This window comes from Haemaphysalis longicornis, unplaced genomic scaffold (assembly GCF_048455015.1).
Source record: "Haemaphysalis longicornis isolate Haplotype H1 unplaced genomic scaffold, Haemaphysalis longicornis Haplotype H1 scaffold_3, whole genome shotgun sequence".
NCBI classification, from domain to species: Eukaryota; Metazoa; Arthropoda; class Arachnida; order Ixodida; family Ixodidae; genus Haemaphysalis; species Haemaphysalis longicornis.
In genome coordinates this window covers 6,674,720-6,692,668 of record NW_027526335.1, presented here as the reverse complement: position 1 = coordinate 6,692,668, position 17,949 = coordinate 6,674,720, and the positions used below count along the sequence as shown (strand labels likewise).

The 17,949-nt window shown below is 47.8% G+C and overlaps 1 protein-coding gene across 3 annotated transcripts in view; it reads right to left on the bottom strand.

Moving 5' to 3' along the window:
• Window positions 1-3,688, bottom strand: part of LOC144173901 (glutamine synthetase-like) — a 47,371-nt gene extending 43,683 nt beyond the window's left edge. Inside the window, exon 1 of one of the 3 annotated variants that reach the window (XM_077702225.1) lies at window positions 3,529-3,688. The gene's annotated coding sequence lies outside the window, so the exon portion shown is untranslated. The remainder of the gene's footprint in view (window positions 1-3,528) is intronic. The other 2 variants (XM_077702227.1, XM_077702229.1) reach the window with 2 other exon arrangements.
• Window positions 3,689-17,949: the final 14,261 nt, after the last annotated feature.

Here is a 17,949-nt window from a genome sequence, read left to right as displayed (position 1 = left end):
GGTTTTGTTCTAAGCCCTTCTTACGCGCTGTGTCCGAGGACCCACGGCGAAACATTGGCCGAAGTGTATACTAACGCAATAAAAAACGAGCCAAGAAAAAAACAGCAATGCCACACAGCCGCGAACATGCCGCTCAAGGTCAAAGACGCCTCGTGGGGGAAAACTACGCGAAAATGTTACACACCAAAGTTTTAAGGTGATGCCACGACACCTGCACTGTCGGCCACCGATCACGGGTACCCCGCCGGCCTGCAAGATGAAGCACGCGTAGGACGAAGATGGAACGAGAAATGTAGCCCCGAGGAATTAGCATCTCGGTACTTTAAAAATAATCTAGTCGTGAAAGCCGGCATCTGCTGCGCCAAGTAAGCTTTGAAGGATTTGGGAAATCTAGCATTAAGAGAATTAGTTGCAAAAAATCTCGCCTGTTGTCTAATGTTGATAATAAAGATATAGTGCATAGTAACTGAATGGCATTACTCCCGACGCTTCGCTAATTATTTGGTTCTGCAGGATAGATTGGTTCAGTAATTTGTACGGAGTCATTGCACTTCAGAGTACCATTCATGGGATTCATTGGTGTTGGGAAGGGGTGAGAAGGTCGTTCTGCTCTGTCAACGAATAAGTTGCAGTCTTCCTTCGAAGCGCAGTTGCGTCTTCAAGGAACAGTTATTGATTGTGCCACTTTTAACATAGCCCGTTGTTACACCGTACGTAACTGAGTTAAGGGCGGACAAATACTGCTACCTAAACATTCCGGCTTTGCAGCTTTGCAGTCGACAAAAGCGTCGCACCGCAAATTATTTACACCGCGCCACACCTGAACGTGACATGGCACATTGACGTTCGTATTTCACACTCTTAGCACAAAACCTTTCAGCAGCTGAGTGCTTCTGCGCAATCCCCGAAGGAACGGTTGCTGAAATCTGTCTGACATAAATTTTTGGGTTCCCTATGCCAAAAGATCTTCCGAAGGTTACGAGGAGCAAACACTATGATATTCTAAAGGGAATTAGGTCATGGAGCGTTCCAAATACAAACAGGCTCTACCATCGTTAGTGTACGTTGAACATTGATTTTCCACATGGAATTGTCGACTGAGAGGAGGTACAACTTTAAGCAGCAAATAAGTGGGATGGGTTTGGTTTGTCATGGCTTTCGAGCTTTCGTTTGGTGTAGAAACACCACGCATTTCAAGTAAATCTTAAAATAGGAACTGTTGTGTGGCTTATTTTCACGAAGAAAATAAAGGGGCGCAGCACGAGGTTAGACCGCTGTTTTCACTGCAAGTAAAAAAATTGTCCTAAATACGCCGCTGAAATAAATACGAATTGATCCTATATGTGCCTAAACAGCGTTTGTTACCTGTGTATGCCTAAATTGTCCTTCTCAGTGCTTGTTATGGGTGTCTAAAACCTTGATTTCTCGTGCCTAAAGTTCCTGTCAGTATGGAGGCCTAGTCTGGTCGAAAGAGAATGCCCCCTTATGCGGCATGTATTCAAAAATGCGCTGAAATTCCAAAAATAGCTTCCTACTGCTTAAGCACCCCTACGCCGCTTCTTTCCATTCTGTTTTGTTGTTTTGTTTGACAAACAACGCTACAGTAATTAAATGCGTTACCTTCACCACTTATACACGGTTCGTGCTCTCTCATAACTTTTTACTCTGTTTCCGTTACTTTATTTACGGGAAACTTCACATTTTGTTTTCGTCACGTGAGGTTAGCGTATACGACAGACATTTTTGGTTGCTGAAGTTCATTCTTAATATTCCTCGTTTTCGTTTCCTAATTTTCCATCAACCAATTGTTTTTGTTTACGCTAGTATACCCGTCAAGTGTGCTACTCTCGCCAATTATGCTTTTTTGCCCAGGTGCAGGGTGTTACGCGGCTGGTGCTGGGTGGGTACTTGGAAAGAGTGCTTGCGCATTATAATTTAGTGGGTTTTTTTTCGCACGAAGAAGCCGGACAAAGATGACCCCCGCGCGTAGTTTCGAAGCCGGTACGCCGGTCCCAACGTCATCACGCATTAGCCACTAAGCTACCACGTCGGATCGCGCACTACACTTGGTGGCAAGGCGAGGCAACGAACGTGCGTAGTCGCGAGCGTTGTCCAACTTAGCCAGCCTCCCGCAATGGGCTGCCATCTGGCGGAAAGAAAGGAAAGTCCGGAGCTAGTTTTCTACTGCTTGATAGCAGATGGCGCGACGGCACTGCATGACAAAAAAGAGGGGGAGGAGCTGCTTTATTTGCGAACCTTCCGTAAACGGCGGGAATTTAAAAACTTGAGGGCGTTTTCTTGCTTGTTACACTAAGGACAATTCCAAATAAGCGAGAGAAAAAAACCAAACAGAAAAGAAGCCGCTCTGACCATTTCATGGCGTCACACAGAGAAAGCAAACACGAAAGCATACCAGGAGAACGATAACAACGAAAAAATTTCAGCCAATCCCGTCTGTGGAGATTGGACCTCATCGAAGCTTTATAACCATTCAAAGAGGACTTCTAAGAGAAAGTACAAAACAAAACCGTTTATTCCACGATAAGTGCGCCCCGGCATCCGTAACAAAGATCCGGCTGTTCGTTACGTTAAAATCGTCGCCTGTAAGCGCAATGCAGAAAACAATTAGGCCACTATCAAGCGTCTGGCAAACGACATATTTTTCCCTCGCCACCACTCCAAGCATCAAGGCATCCGCATATGCCTTTCTGGCTTGCATTGCCTGCTAGCGATACTTATCAAAGACTTCTTCACTGCTAAATCATGTTTGCGTTTCTGTGGTTGCTTTCCTTTCCTCCTAGTTTCTGGTGCAAACTACTTCAATGACCAACTGGCCCCCCTTCAAGCGACAGCCTCTCCAGAATCAGAGTTCCCTGGGACTGGCGTTTCCTTGCTCTACTCGTGTGCCGTCACATTCTCTTATCACGTGGCACGCCGCAGTCTAACTCGTTTTTCCACTGGCAACGTGCCGGGATAGAACAGTGAAAAAGCGCTCGGCTCCTATCCTGGAAAGCCGGTTAGATTCCCGCAAAAACCCAAACATCTTGCTTATTTCCTTTTTGGGCGCTGGGAGTTTTAGGCCACGGTCATGAAACATATATGGGAGGGTAGCTTAATACAGTTTTGTTGTAAGATTTCAGCTCTGGGTGTAGTCTGAATCCATAACCTTCGGATAACGCGCCCAATGCTCTGCCAATTGAGCTACACGAGCGACTGAACTCCCGTCTCCTTGCTTGTATATTTTGCTGTAGGTAAGCGTATTCTGCGCCTACAGGTGGTGTTCAGTGCTTCTCTGGCAGCATTGGGTAAAGGCGACCACCTCTTCAACCCGGGAATCTTTTGCCGGAGGGATCTTTACAGGTGTACTAATATTGACCTGTTCATAGTTGTAAACTGACGAAGAACCGTCCTATGTTACCTGCTGCACACACACCGCCAGTTCCAAGGACCCCGCTACGCATTACTATGTTATGATTGGGATGAAAGGACTGATTGAATTACTACAGAAAATAAATCCAGATGGGTTACCTTTGGACGCTTGCTTCGCGACTTTTCGATTGTTGGTCCGGTAAGACAAGATAGCTAAAGCAGTTTGTGGTCACGTCTATTTACGCTACCAAATCGTGGCAGTGAGCCGCGGCGCGTACATGTAAGACAGGTGCCGACTGTGGCGGTGTTGTTGATGGGGCGGACTACCGAGCGAGCAGCAACGAGGAGAGAGAGAGAGAGAGAGAGAGAGAGAGAGAGAGAGAGATCACATCATTTTCCAAGCATGTTTTTCTAGGAACGCGTGGGTAGCGGCTCGGTCAGCGAGGAGTATATATAGTTGCACCCCCTGTTGCAACGAGGAGAAATACCGGCGCCTTGGGTCGCCGTCTGGAGGCACGCGACGTTGGGAAAATCCCACCTACTTCCTTGCAGGGTAACGACACTGCTCACTATTATCTTATTTGTGCGTCTGCCTCATAACCTTGAGCAGTGGTAGTCCGCTCAAATGAAGTCTGGCACGGCATCTCCATGTGGAGCTGTACCTGCCGGATTTTAACGACGATAGTCTTTCTTGGGCTACTTAAACCCAGAAATTTTGGTCTGTCTGTCCGTCCGTCTGTCTGTCTGTGACTCAAATGTAAACTGCGTAATTGTCTTACATACTCACGGCCAAATGTGAGCATCTAAGCCCGGTTTATATGTTCATACTTGTCAACTTTGTTGAACATGAACAAGACATTACGCAAATATAAGACCGAAAATTAGTACTCAAGAGATATTTACAGTGTTCCTGTATTAAAAAATTCATGGATGCATGGTTTTTTATAGCAAATGATATTCTACATCTTCTGCAGAAAACCGCCGCCTGCTGTTGTAACACCGAAAGTTGGACGAGTTGTTAAATCAGCTTGAAAGAAACACACACAGCGCGCAAAACAACAGGATGAAACACGGAGGGATGTACAACACAAGCGCTGTCTCTCAACTAGTTTTTATTAGAAACCCAAAGAATATATACACGCAAGTGTGCACATGCGCAGAGGAACAACATACGAATAAAGCGACACATCACACCGTAATACGCTAAAAGATTAAATAACAAGCACACATTCCAACTTAAAAGACACACGTGGCGAGTAATTGACATTTCATGCGAGCATATGCCCAACTATCTTTGCTTCCTTTTCGTGGAGCTTGATGGAAGTCTGGCTGACGCAGTCATCTTGATAGAGGTGCATGTGCACACTTGTGTGTATATATTCTTTGGGTTTCTAATAAAAACTAGTTGAGAGACAGCGCTTGTGTTGTACATCCCTCCGTCTTTCGTCCTGTTGTTTTGCGCGCTGTGTGTGTTTCTTTCAAGCCTGCTGTTGCCCGCGCCATCCCCTGGCGGCATATGAGAAATAACGCGGCAAGTAAGTATGGTCGTAACGCGAAAGTAAGTAACGCGAAAGTAAGTATGGTCGCCGCACGGAGAAGCGGTTCCGAAGTACAGAGCTCGATTTATTCAGGATGCATTGCATAGAAGACGGACCGTGCCCTAACCTCTTCCAAAACAGTTCGGGACGCCTCGTGGTGCTAGAGGCCCTTCCACATCTTCGCGCATACTGGGGCCAATTGGCGTTTCTTGTGCGGCAATACAATGAAAGCTCGTTAATTCGAACTTCAATATTTCTAATTTATGGATAATTCGAACTATACGATTTGGTCCAGCCAAGTCTCTATAGTAGCGTCTGTATTGAAAAGATCGTTAATTCGAACGCGGGCGGCCTCCGTCACAGATCATTCGAACAACGCGCCAACGCGCTGGCAGCTCGGGGCCTGGCACAGGTCCAGAGAGAGAGAGAGAGGAACAGAGAAGCGGCCGCGCTGCCTGCACACGAGGCTGTGTCGCCCCCGGAAAGGAGAGAAAAACAGGGAGGGAAGTTAAATCGCGTAAAAGCAATCTAAAACCGCCTGGCGCACGTTTTGTGCGGAAGGAGTTCCTTAGCGCACTACGTAGATGGGGACTCGAGTTCAGGGTGTAAGGTGTACTGACAGATATCATCATTTCTGAGGTCGGAAGCGTACAGCCTGTTGCTGCCAGTGACCGCGAGGAGGTGGCGGACAAATGGCGGAGGAGGTGGCTCGGAAGTGATGACCGGATGGAACAGGGGGGTAAAGCGAGCTCCGAGACCGTACGAATCGTGGGCGCTGACATGATACAATTTTCATGGTTGCCAGATCAATTGTATTCAGTCTTCTAAAAAGTTGTTCCGTAATTATTTGACTAAACCAAAAAACTGAAGCAAAATAGTTACAAATAATCGCTTCAGTAATTAAAACTAGCTTTATAAAAAACTTCTAGTGTAACTAATCTCTTATTAGCGGAGAAAGAGTAAGTGTGTAGTTCAGTTTTGGTTTCGATTTTCTTTAAGTGTGCTAGGAAGTGGCGAGGCCCTTGCGCCTGACTGCATAGTGTGTGTGCAGTCTTCAGCTCAGATCTGCATGCGTGCAAAACGTGTACGACTGGTACAACTCGGATGCACGCGCTGAGCAAGTGCCTCCCCGGGCGCTTGCGAGGCTGTCATTCTTTCTTCACGTTAAGCACCCTATCTATCGACGCCGGAACAGCGATTCTGATCTGACCTTGACTACCGCAAGTTCACTACAGGCTACGGAGTGGCAGCCGGCGATCGTTCCCGTTGGAAGAGAAATAAAAGGAGCTTTTATAATCGTTCAGCTCCAGTTGTTTTATTCATGGAACTTCTTACAGCTCTTCGTGCTTCGAACGTTCGCGCAAACGTTCGTGAAGGTAGAACGAAAAAATAGGTAACGAAATGCGGTTTCTTTTTTAATCAGTCAATGTTCTCTCCTCACGCCATCTGTGCGGTAAATTAATGCCCATTCAAGACTGCGCATTCAGCCCCGCAAACTTTCCCTTTGAAGTGGTGGAAAGCAGCTAGAACTTGACGAATACAGACAGAAAAGAAAACGGGACACGCCGCGGACTGTATTTCGCATACTCCCTTGGCATGCATTCTTCCACTCCATTGGCCTGCGATCGACCGCGCTCTTTCGTTCCTGTGCTTCAAAGCGCCGCGACTCACCGGCAATATCAGCGTTGGCCCATGCGATGTCTTTTTCGTGTGTCAATAAAGGTTTTACATTGAGCTAAAGCCACAGTCAGTTCACTACACTTCGTTTGAAAAGCATTGAGCGACTCGCAAAAGTCACAGAATGGCAGATAAAGCGGCACAGCGCAAAATGCACGGAGATCATACGGAGATTCATTTCTGTGCACCCAGTACGGATCAGCTGACTCCTTGGCGTCCTCGCGCATGCGATCAGTCGCATTCGAGCTTGCGCGCAAGTGTTGCGTGAGCGTTGCCACATCTTGCTCAAATAGTCTCAGTACATACAAGTCGCACGTACGCTAAACCAAAAACACGTCGGTTACCTACCCACAGGAGATAAACTACGCAATGCTGTTGACGCCGCCTACACAAAATCCGCCTGGCCGGCCTGGCCAGCGGTCCGCCATGTTACAATTTCTCCCGGCATGCTTCGCTAGCCGGACGCGGAAACGCCACAGTAGCACGTTGCCAGATTACAACCCATCGCTTTCGTCGTTTTTAGTAAGCAAAAGCTCAGCTGGCAACCTTCAAATCGTTGTATCATGTCTGCCACCATGTGTCGTACGGTTCCAATGCATTGGCTCAGCGGCGCGCTTTCCCTCTAGAGTATATTATCTCTATGGGATGGAATTATAGCCGTCTTTTCAGTTTTGGGGTACGCGAAAAGGAAGCCTCCCGCTACATTCGCTGGTTAGAAAAAAAAGTTCTAGCTTTCGCCTTCAAGCATAAAAGGCAGGTTTTCCGCATTCAATTGCTGACAAGATCGACTGCTGCACAATCGCATCGTACGGCGTTTGTGCTTCACTTTCGTTAATTCGAACTGAGGAGTTCGAATTACGAGCTTTTACTTTATACGCTCAAATGTTACATGAATAGATCACCTAGTAATTTCGGCCTGATTATTGTTCGTTGGTCTCACGCCACAGACGAAAAGGAAGATGAGGACAAGCTTATCGAAGGTACTTCGCATCTGCTGCCGTTGAAAGACCAAAATCTTGCGGGAATTAATTTAGGAGGTCTGAAACAACACTGTCATCGTATTCGTGAAATCACCGTATGGCTATAGCAAAGGAACCAAGCCAGCAAGTTTGAACAATCACGGCCAGGTTGCTTGTAGATGCGGATCAAAACGTCCTTGGACTGAGCAACCCTTCCGAAACAGGTGCTTTAAAGAAAAGCAAGATCAAGAAAATTACAAATAATGAAAACTCCTCCGGGATTTTGTTGTACGCACCGCCTCCTGACACTCCTGCAAAGGGGTCATTTATAACATCGACCTTCATAACATCGACATTCATAAAATCGAAATGGTCCTCAAACGCATCGTGTATTCAGGTAATGAAGCCCTAAAATGCAGTAGGGTTGGAAATGCAGAAGCGATGATTATCACATCGTTTGTCAAACGTGTACTCTAGCTACCTGCGTGCGCAGCAATTTGTGGTTTGGAGACCTTCGAAGACTGCCTCATGTGCACAAGAAGATTTCGATGTCTAGCGTGATGACATCTCGTTTGCTATGGGGTGTAAGATAATGTAGCCCTGTTCCTTGAGTTCGAAAAAGACATACTGCGTAGAAAAGCGGGCACGAAAGCCAAACATTGTGTTTGGAAAGAGGTTGTTCTCTTCAATACATGCTGTGAGTCGTTTGTAGACAATGTGCTCGAAGAGCTTGCCCACGTAGGGGTGGAGGTGGACCGGAGATATCCAAAACTAAGGGTTTGTCCTGGCTTATAGATTAATAAATGTCTTTGGGATTTCAATATGGTTGGTATAGTCGTTCAGTATTGCAATAATGTAATAAAGATGTGATCTTAGAGTTAAAGTATTTTTTGAAAGTTTGTTTGGGGCGCGATTTCTTCCACTTTCACACGCGTGTTCTAATGACACGTGGTATGAATTACACCGTTTCATCTAATTCGACCAGTGTAATGAGTTCGTCGAGGTATGAGTTGTCCTTTCGGCGTACGACGATGATGAGCGGAAAACAGAAAGGGAGAAGGGTATATTTGATTACAAGCTGGGCTAGCATCTGGTCTCTGTTTAGTTGCAGGCTGTGTGTGGGGCGGCGAAGTTTGTGAGCTGTTGCGCTGCGAGTAAGCTAATCGCTTATTATGGAGCAGATTATATTCCAGTTAAATTTAGGGCGGAGGCTGTGCTGTAGTTTATTACAAATTGTGTCCAATTTCTAGTACTGGGTGCTCTGGCGTAATCCTCGGCTGGTTGGATTAGCTGTCCGATGCTCATTTTTAGTCCCCTGATGCTGATGGTGGCGGCGTCCTGGGTTTATTCATTGTTTTCATTCGATTTTTATTTTCCCTGAAATGAAATCCTGCGTACGACATTGCTTCAGTGGGTGCAGGCGATCTGTGGTGATGCTGTGGGGATAGGTGGACCATTCCCGCTGTGTGATGAGTATAATACGGTACACAACTTAACAGTCTTATACTACAAAGACGCCTCCGAGAAAATCGGGAGAGGAGTTGTCCCACGCAGTGGCTCCAAGCTTTCCAGAGGTGCATGAGAAAACAAAAGTCTAGCCAGGTTTTCTGAAACGCCAGTAATTCGGAGAGTGGTCATGGCTAGCATTCTGACAGGGAAAGAGGGGGTCAAGGGTAGCAACAGCACAGAGGATGTCGTGAAGGGGAACAAAGCGGCCCCAAATTGCCTGTTGATTGGCCGACGGCATGCTTTCGCACATACCGTACTTACCCGATTCTAACGCGCACTTTTTTTTCGGAAAAATATGTCAAAAAATTGCATGCGCGTTAGAATCGGATACGAAACCGAAGCTGCCGAAACAGCGGAAATTTCGTCCCACCCATCGCCATCGCCATCTCAAGATGGTGCCGAAGCTTTTAGCAACGATTTTTCGGACGCAGGAAGCATTAGCGCCTAGGCTTTTCTATCGGCGTTCACATAACTCGTCAAATCGTTCCACTTGCGCGCTTGATAACAGCAACGGCAGCAGCGGCTCTCACGTGTTCAAAACTAGCGGTCGGCTGAAGCGTGGGCCTCTGGAGAAGCTCGCTGGATGGGCGTGCGAGGCGTGGGCCACGATCCCAGCGACCATGGTTGAACGTTCGTTCAGAGGTGTGGCATCGCGAACTCGCTTGACGGCACAGAGGGCGAGATGTTGTGGGCAGCAGAGAGCGATGAGGAGTGAGATGAGTGAGATTACTTCGGGAAATAAACCGCCCGTTTCTCTCGCATTTGTTTTTCTTGCTCACAAAGTTCCGTGCGCATTACAATCAGAGGTGCAAGTTTTTTCGTTTTTTTCGCCAGGACAATCGGGGGCGCGTTAAAATCGGGGGCGCGTTAGAATCGGGGGCGCGTTAGAATCGGGTAATTACGATATTTATTTTTGATTACAGGTGTGATATTCTTGTTGCGGTTAATCTTTAAGTGTGGTGCCCCCTACATATGTTGCAAGATAAGTACTTATTTGTACTAGAACCGGTTAGTTGAGTAGGTATCCGTGCGGGTGGGGCCTTCTTATTCGTAAGCGAACGCATTTATGAGGTCATTTCGTGCTATCCTCTCATTAGCGCCTTCTTGTAGATCACATAGGCACTGCTCTGACTGACGATTCGTACAAACGTAGACACTCGACAAATGACATAATAACTAGCCAATTAATGACTCGCACGCGAAAAGCGGTCAATTAACACCTGCATTTGTGCGTCATGGCCGCTATTGATGAAGCTGTCCTCTACACTTCATGCGCCACCGCTGTAGTAACTTCTACTGGTCGTACTACCCTTCGCTAAGGTCCCTAAAATTACTAAGGTAGCGCCAACTGCTCCCTCCTTCTCCGCTGCCCTCCTCTTTTTTCTCTCCCCTCACCCGCGGCGTGGCCATATTTGTTGGCCACTTGAGAGCAGACGCCCTCGCTACGCTTCAGGGCGCTCGCTTCAGTTTGCTCTAGTTTTCGCGCCGAAATCGCTCTTTGGTAGCATTTATAGGATTTCTAGAGCCCCGTTTTACCAACACGCACTGAGTGATAGTGTTTTGTTTTATATTTTTGTCTACAAGGGGATATTTGCGGGGCGGATGCCGCTGGCGCATACGCACAGCGCGGTTTTTGTTTACGTGTGCGGCATTCTGTAACATCTCAGGATAGCTCGTGAATGCGAAAGGATCGAGCGTGGACATTTCAAACTGCTCTGTTACGGTAGTTCCGTTCTTGCATTCGCGTGACTGTGGTCGTGCAATCACTGCATAGAGGTCTTGCGCACGGTTCGCGGCAGTATACAGAGCGCTTCATTCGCAAATGCCGTCGTTCGAGCGCTGCGCTGGTGTCCTTGCACTCGCCTTTCTTGCGATAATTGTGAATCCTCAGCGGCGTTCACTCTGCGCCCGCTTTTACTAACGACCTACATCCTACCTTAATTCCGCGCAGTTTAGAGTGCTTTGCCGTTTTTGTAGAAATGTTTCCTTCACCTTCATGTCGTTATAGGCTGCTGTGAGTAGATTAAAAACATACACATGCTGTTGTGCGTGTGTGCACGTACAGCGACGTGAAAAGCCCCTGCTTCCCCGACTTCGCAGCCGGATACACTAAACCGCACTCGCGGCCGTACGTTCATGTGCGAACCGAGTGAAAAACGCAGACTTGTAATTCTGGGAATACGCGCCAGAGAAGACTGCGAGCAATCGATCGGGTAAACTGAAATTACAGATTTGTGGCCTCTTGTTTCTCATACGAACCAGAGATCGAGTCCCTCTAGGTAAAAATTATGTAACTAGTTACGGCAGTCAATTAATCATGCAATACGTTTTTTCACCGGGCGCGGTCGTTTACAGCCGTTATTAATGCATGAGGCGCCTGGACAGAATTGTTTTGAGCTGGGATATATTCTGCCATATTTGTACATTGCACTAACACAGGGATACACCCGAAAGAAATTCGAAAGAGGACCAATGTCACGATGATTATCAAGAGAAAACAATAAATCCCAAAACCCCGCACGGGCCACCTTGAGTATTCATGGTGACGGTGAGCAGCGACACCGCGGACCCCGAGCTCCCAACATAAGCCGTGTCCAACCGTGGCGACGTGTTTAAAGGTGAAGGGTAGAAGCCGTAAACGGTGGCCGTCGGAGCCTTGGTCAAGCTCCGGCCGATGGGCTCCCTGCCTGTCTACCAGGCAGGGAGCTCCGGGACCTCTTTGACTACCAGGGTAAGGTCAAAGGAGAAAGTACCCCCGTCTCCCTGCTTTTATACTATGCTTTATGGTATTGTCTAAAACCCCCTCCAACCGTGATCGGCCCCCTAAAAGGGGCCGCACCGAAGTATCGTTTCCCCCATTGCCATCTTTGACATTTCCTGAACCAGATAATTTTTCTCGATTTCTTGTGATGGAATCGCTCAATCCAACCCACCCTCTTGCATCTCAGTCAGTCTTCTTGATCGCCAAGTATCTTGAAGCCATAGTAGAAAAATCGTATAAATGCAAAAAACAAACGTCTGGTGAACTCTTAATTGAAATAAATGACAAGCAGCAGTCTGCAAAGCTTCTAGCTCAGACTAGACTGGCTGATCTTGACATCCGGGTCACACCGCATCGGAGCCTCAACAGCTCGCAGGGTGTGATATCCGAGACAGACCTCCTGAACGAAACCGATGCGGATCTCCTTGCCGGCTTGAAGGATCAGGGCGTCACTGCCGTGAGACGCATCACTATCCGTAGAGACGACAAGGAGATTCCCACCAAGCACATCATCTTGACCTTTGACCGCGCAGTTCTCCCACAACACATCAATGCAGGTTTTATCCGTTGCTCCATCCGTCCGTACATCCCGAATCCGCGGCGCTGTTTTAAGTGCCAGCGGTTCGGGCACGGTACGAACTCTTGCCGTGGCCGAACGACGTGTGCGAAATGCGCGGCGCACGATCATCCTAGTGACAACTGCCAATCCGATACCCTCACTTGTGTAAACTGCGGGGGACCGCATGCAGCGTACTCCCGCAAGTGCGAAAAGTTCCAACTCGAAAAAAAGATAATCAACATCAAGGTAACCGAGAACATCACCTTCCCGGAGGCGAGAAAGAGGTTCGCCTCTTTCCCTCTGGGGAGGTACGCTGACGCGGCTCGCCGGGGGGCGGAGCGGCGTCTGGTGTCCACAGGGACCCAGTTCAGCGAGTCTGACCTGGTCCCGCCCCCGCCCCCCGCTGGGTTGCCTCACGCAGCCCAACCTGGCACCACGCCGCTTGCTGAGGCAGCAGCGGTTGTGGCGCAAACCACTCCTGTCGGGACCGGTGCCGCTCCCGCCTCTGTCTCCCCGTCCTCCAGTGCGTTGGAGGGTACCGAGGTGATGGACACCACGGGCCCCGCACCGGCTCCCACCGCCACCGCACCGCTTGTGCCACCTCTGGCGCCCCGGACGCCCTCGGCGGTGGCGGCTCAAACGAAGGGCTCCCGAGGGGGGGCCAAGCCCGGGGGGCCCGGTCCGTCGGGCACCCCTCGGACATCCGACGACGAGATGGACGTCGGGCCGTTCCTGCCTGCAACGCAGCGCAAGGAGCGGCCACCGACTTCCAAGCCTACAGAAAGGCCCAAAAAGCCCAATCCAAGAGTAACAGCCCCGAAAGACGACACATGAACACACACGAACACACACATTCCAGTCATTCTTAAATTTAAATAATGGGAACAGAAAATATTATCCAATGGAACTGCAGAGGCCTCCTTAAAAATCTTGACGATGTGTATGAGATTCTGCATGCCAGTCAGCCAAGTATTATGTGTCTCCAGGAAACCCACCTCAACTCTAAACAAACAAATTTCTTAAATAGGTACATGGTATTCAGAAAGGACAGGGTTGGCTGCACCCACTCTTCAGGAGGTGTGGCCATTATCGCCCGGAAATCATTAGCATGCCACCCTGTCACTTTAAACACTGTCCTCGAGGCTGTAGCGATCCGTACCATAATATGTAATAGGTTGATAACGGTATGCTCTATTTACACCTCTCCTGATTTTGCACATCTGAGCTCTGATTTCGAGGCACTGGTTGACTAGCTGCCCGAACCATACATACTAACAGGCGACCTTAATGCGCACAACTCTCTTTGGGGCTCCACCAGAACGGATGCCCGAGGTCGTCTGATAGAGAAGTTCCTTACATCCTCCGGAGCATGCCTTTTCAACAAAAAACAGCCTACATACCATAACTTAGGACATAATACATACTCGCATCTTGACTTGGCTATTGGTTCCGCAGTTCTCTTTCCATGTCTTGATTGGGGTGTGGGCACAGACCCATATGGTAGTGACCATTTCCCCACTTCATTAACGTATATAGGTATAGGCCCGAGCAGTCCATCTTCCCATAAAAGGTTTAATGAATCACAAGCAAACTGGAGCACATTCACACAAACATCTCAACTACACCACACATCCATAAAACACCTACACGTGGAGGAAACCGCCCAACTCGTCACGGCGCACATCCTCGACGCCGCCGAAAAGTCCATTCCCCAGGCCTCCAGTGGGTCCCGCTGCCCAAGGAGGCCCTGGTGGAACGAGGACTGCAGGCGGGCGCGAGAGGCCCAGAACAAGGCGTGGGGTGTCCTTCGCCGGTACCCCACGTCAGACAACCTCATTTCTTTTAAACAGGCAAAGGCTTTTGGGAAGCGAGTGCGTCGTGAGGCGAAAAGAGAGAGTTGGCGCACCTTCCTCACTTCCATCAATTCATACACTGATACACACAAAGTCTGGACACGAATACGAAAACTAAAAGGACAACAGACACACAGCCTGCCCCTGGTTAGTACAACAGGGGACACACTGGAAGACCAGGCTAACACACTTGCACAACACTTCGAACACGTGTCCAGTTCAGCACACTACACAAACACTTTCATGAAACACAAAACATCTGTAGAAAAGAAGTCCCTGCGTGATAACAACAAGTCGCACACTTCTTACAATTCTTGTTTTTCAATTCATGAGCTGAAGGTTGCTCTGAGCACATGTAAGACGTCAGCTCCAGGTGCAGACAAAATCACATACACCATGATACAACACCTACACCCAGACACTCTTGAAACACTCTTACACCTATACAATAAAATATGGCTTTCGGGGCACATTCCTCGCTCTTGAAGGGAGGCCATAGTAGTGGCTGTCCTAAGGGAAGGGAAGGACCCTTCCTCTCCTGCCAGTTATCGCCCCATTGCCCTGACAAGCTGCCTGTGTAAGCTCTTCGAGAAGATGATAAACAGGAGACTTGTGTACTTCTTAGAGTACAATGGTCTTCTCGAGAGCTGCCAGGCGGGCTTCAGGGCGGGGCGATCTACCAACGATCAACTCGTTGCGTTAGAGTCTTATATCAAAGATGCTTTCCTCCACAAGCAGTACTGCATGACGGTCTTCTTTGATCTTGAAAAGGCGTACGATACTGCTTGGCGGTACGGCATTCTTAGCGACTTGAAGACCTTTGGCATGTCGGGTAACATGATGAACACGCTTGCCAGTTACCTGTCTGAAAGAACGTTTCGCGTGCGAGTTGGAACTGCAATTTCTAGGGTTCATAATGCAGGAAAATGGCGTGCCGCAAGGTGGAGTTTTAAGTTGCACCCTTTTTATTGTAAAAATGAATTCTCTTCGTAAGGCGCTACCACCATCGATTTCCTCCTCCATTTACGTAGACGACGTTCAATTATCCTTTAAGTCTTGTAACCTGTCTGTCTGCGAGCGCCAAGTCCAGCTTGGTGTTAACAAGCTAGCTGGTTGGGCAGACAGCAACGGTTTTAAATTTAATCCGGGGAAGTGCACTTGTGTCTTGTTTTCCAAGAGGCGTGGCATCCGGCCGGATCCAGACATTCACCTCAATGGTGTCTCGATTCCTGTCAAGAAAGAACACAAGTTTTTAGGTATAATCTTTGACGAAAAGCTCACATTTATCCCACACGTAAAACAATTAAAACATAAATGCTTAAAAACAATGAATATCCTGAAGGTTCTGTCGCACATCTCTTTTGGTGCTGACAAACAACTTCTTTTACGTGTTTTTACCAGCTTGATAGGCTCACGACTGGACTATGGTAGCGTTGTTTATGGGTCAGCCACTAAAACATCCCTCAGAATGCTGGACCCTGTGCTTCATCTAGGGCTCCGCTTGTCATGTGGTGCCTTTCGGACTAGTCCAGTCGAAAGTCTGTATGTAGAGTGCAACAAATGGAACCTACAACGTCAGCGAGCATACACAGACCTCCTTTATGCTTTTAAAATTTCATCCATGCCTCACCATCCTTTTAAATCAGTTTTTCATGATACCTCCATGACTGAACTCCTTTTAAATCGACCATCGTTCTCTGCGCCCTTCTCTTACAGAGTTAGAGACGAAGCGTCAGAGCTTGCTGTCTCCTTTTTAGATACCATCCAAAGTTCTGTAACAGATTTCATAGCACCATGGCATCTCCGCCCTGTCTCATGCGACACTTCATTCACACATGTAGATAAAAACCGAGCTCCCACATGTGCAATTCTGCAGCACTTCTTGTGTTTGCAGCAGAAGTACCAATGTTCTGAATTTTATACGGACGCCTCTAAAACTTCCACCTCGGTGTCCTGCGCGGCGCATGGGCCCGGCCTTAGTGTCACTAGAACTCTTAACAGTAATACAAGTATCTTTACGGCAGAGGCTTATGGTGTACTTCTGGTTGTTAATCATATCCTTCAAAGCCACATCCCACAATCCATTATATATACAGATTCTCTCAGTGTTGTGCGGGCGTTGCCGTCAACAAAGTCCTAAAAAAATCACGTTATAAATTTAATAGTAAAGGGTATTATGTCTCTGTATGTACGCAAATCTGAACTGGTTCTTTGCTGGGTCCCTGGCCACTGTGGTATAGCCGGGAACGAAGCAGCGGATCGAATGGCTGCTGCTGCTACACTCTCGAATGCAGTAGACATAACCACATTACCCTACACCGACGTGAAACCACACATCAGGCAACAACTTCGCAAAACATGGCAAACACACTGGAGTGAACAGACAGACAACAAGTTACACGTAATAAAACCACACTTGGGACCATACACCACCGACACACGCAATAGATACACTGAAGTCGCCTTGGCCAGATTACGGATAGGGCACACTCATGCAACACACTCGCACCTTCTCACTGGGTCTCCAAGACCTCTGTGCAGCAGGTGCGGAGAGGCCCTATCCGTGATGCACATCCTCATACAATGTAAGGCACTCGACACTACACGACGCAAACACTTCCCACAACTACACACACGACATATTCCACCACACCCGTCATACTTCTTAGGAGACGAAGCCCTGTTTTCAATCAAACGCGTTTTCGAGTTTCTCACCGACGTAAAATTTTTACATCTCATTTCTTATCATGCATGTTGACAACCTGGCCCTTTACACCAGTCATCTTCATTTCGTTGTGTTTTACTGTGTTTATTTTTACTAAAATGTTCTTTCACTTCCATGTCACTTTCATGTAACCACTTTTATTTGGCGCTCTTTGCCCTTAGTCGGCCTTGCGCCATTAAACTCTAAATATCATCATCAATAAATCACAAAAATGAATTGGTGCCACCAAATAGATATTTTATTGGAACAAACGTCCGTAATGACGTCGTGAGGTGGCTTGTGCTGCTGACGTGGCTTCCCGTGAGAAAAAATGTTAGGAGTGGCATTTGCGTTTAGTTTTTTTAACGCCAAGCTTCTCCAATATCCGTTGCTCAAATTGATCCGTGAAATAATCCTATTGAGAAGGGAAAAAAATGTCGCCACCGAGTTTGAGATGCGCCACAAACACTCCGCAAATATAGGTAATAATGCATTGCAGAAGAGAGTTAGTGACCGTTCTACCGTAGCATGGTCAAATTCGTGTTCGCTCATCTGCTCAGTGCCGCGTCCGCTCAACTCGCTACACTAAACCCGTTTAGCAAGCGCTTCGCTGGACAAAAATAGGTCTGCTGAAAATAATATAGTCGCCCAGTGTGTTTTGGTTCAAATCGCAATGACTGGATACGCTGCGCCATTGACTACTAAGATGAAGTAAGCACGCACACTGCAAATGTACGGCATCACGTGTAATGCAAACGTAAGTTGTAATTAACGTTCCTCTGTGCATACAAAGAAGAAAGGGCGTACAGCTGTTACGGTGCGAATATGCATTTGAAGTGCTCATTCAAGCGTGCGCGAATTTAACAAAGCGATAACAGAAAGTGCGAATCAAACGTACGTCAACGGCGCGGTCACTATATTAGCTGGCCTTATATTGTTTTACCTAGCCGCAATTTTTTTTCTCGCAACAGCCTCAATTTGCGCCGCACCGACCAAGCCCATATATTACGCAGCAAATCA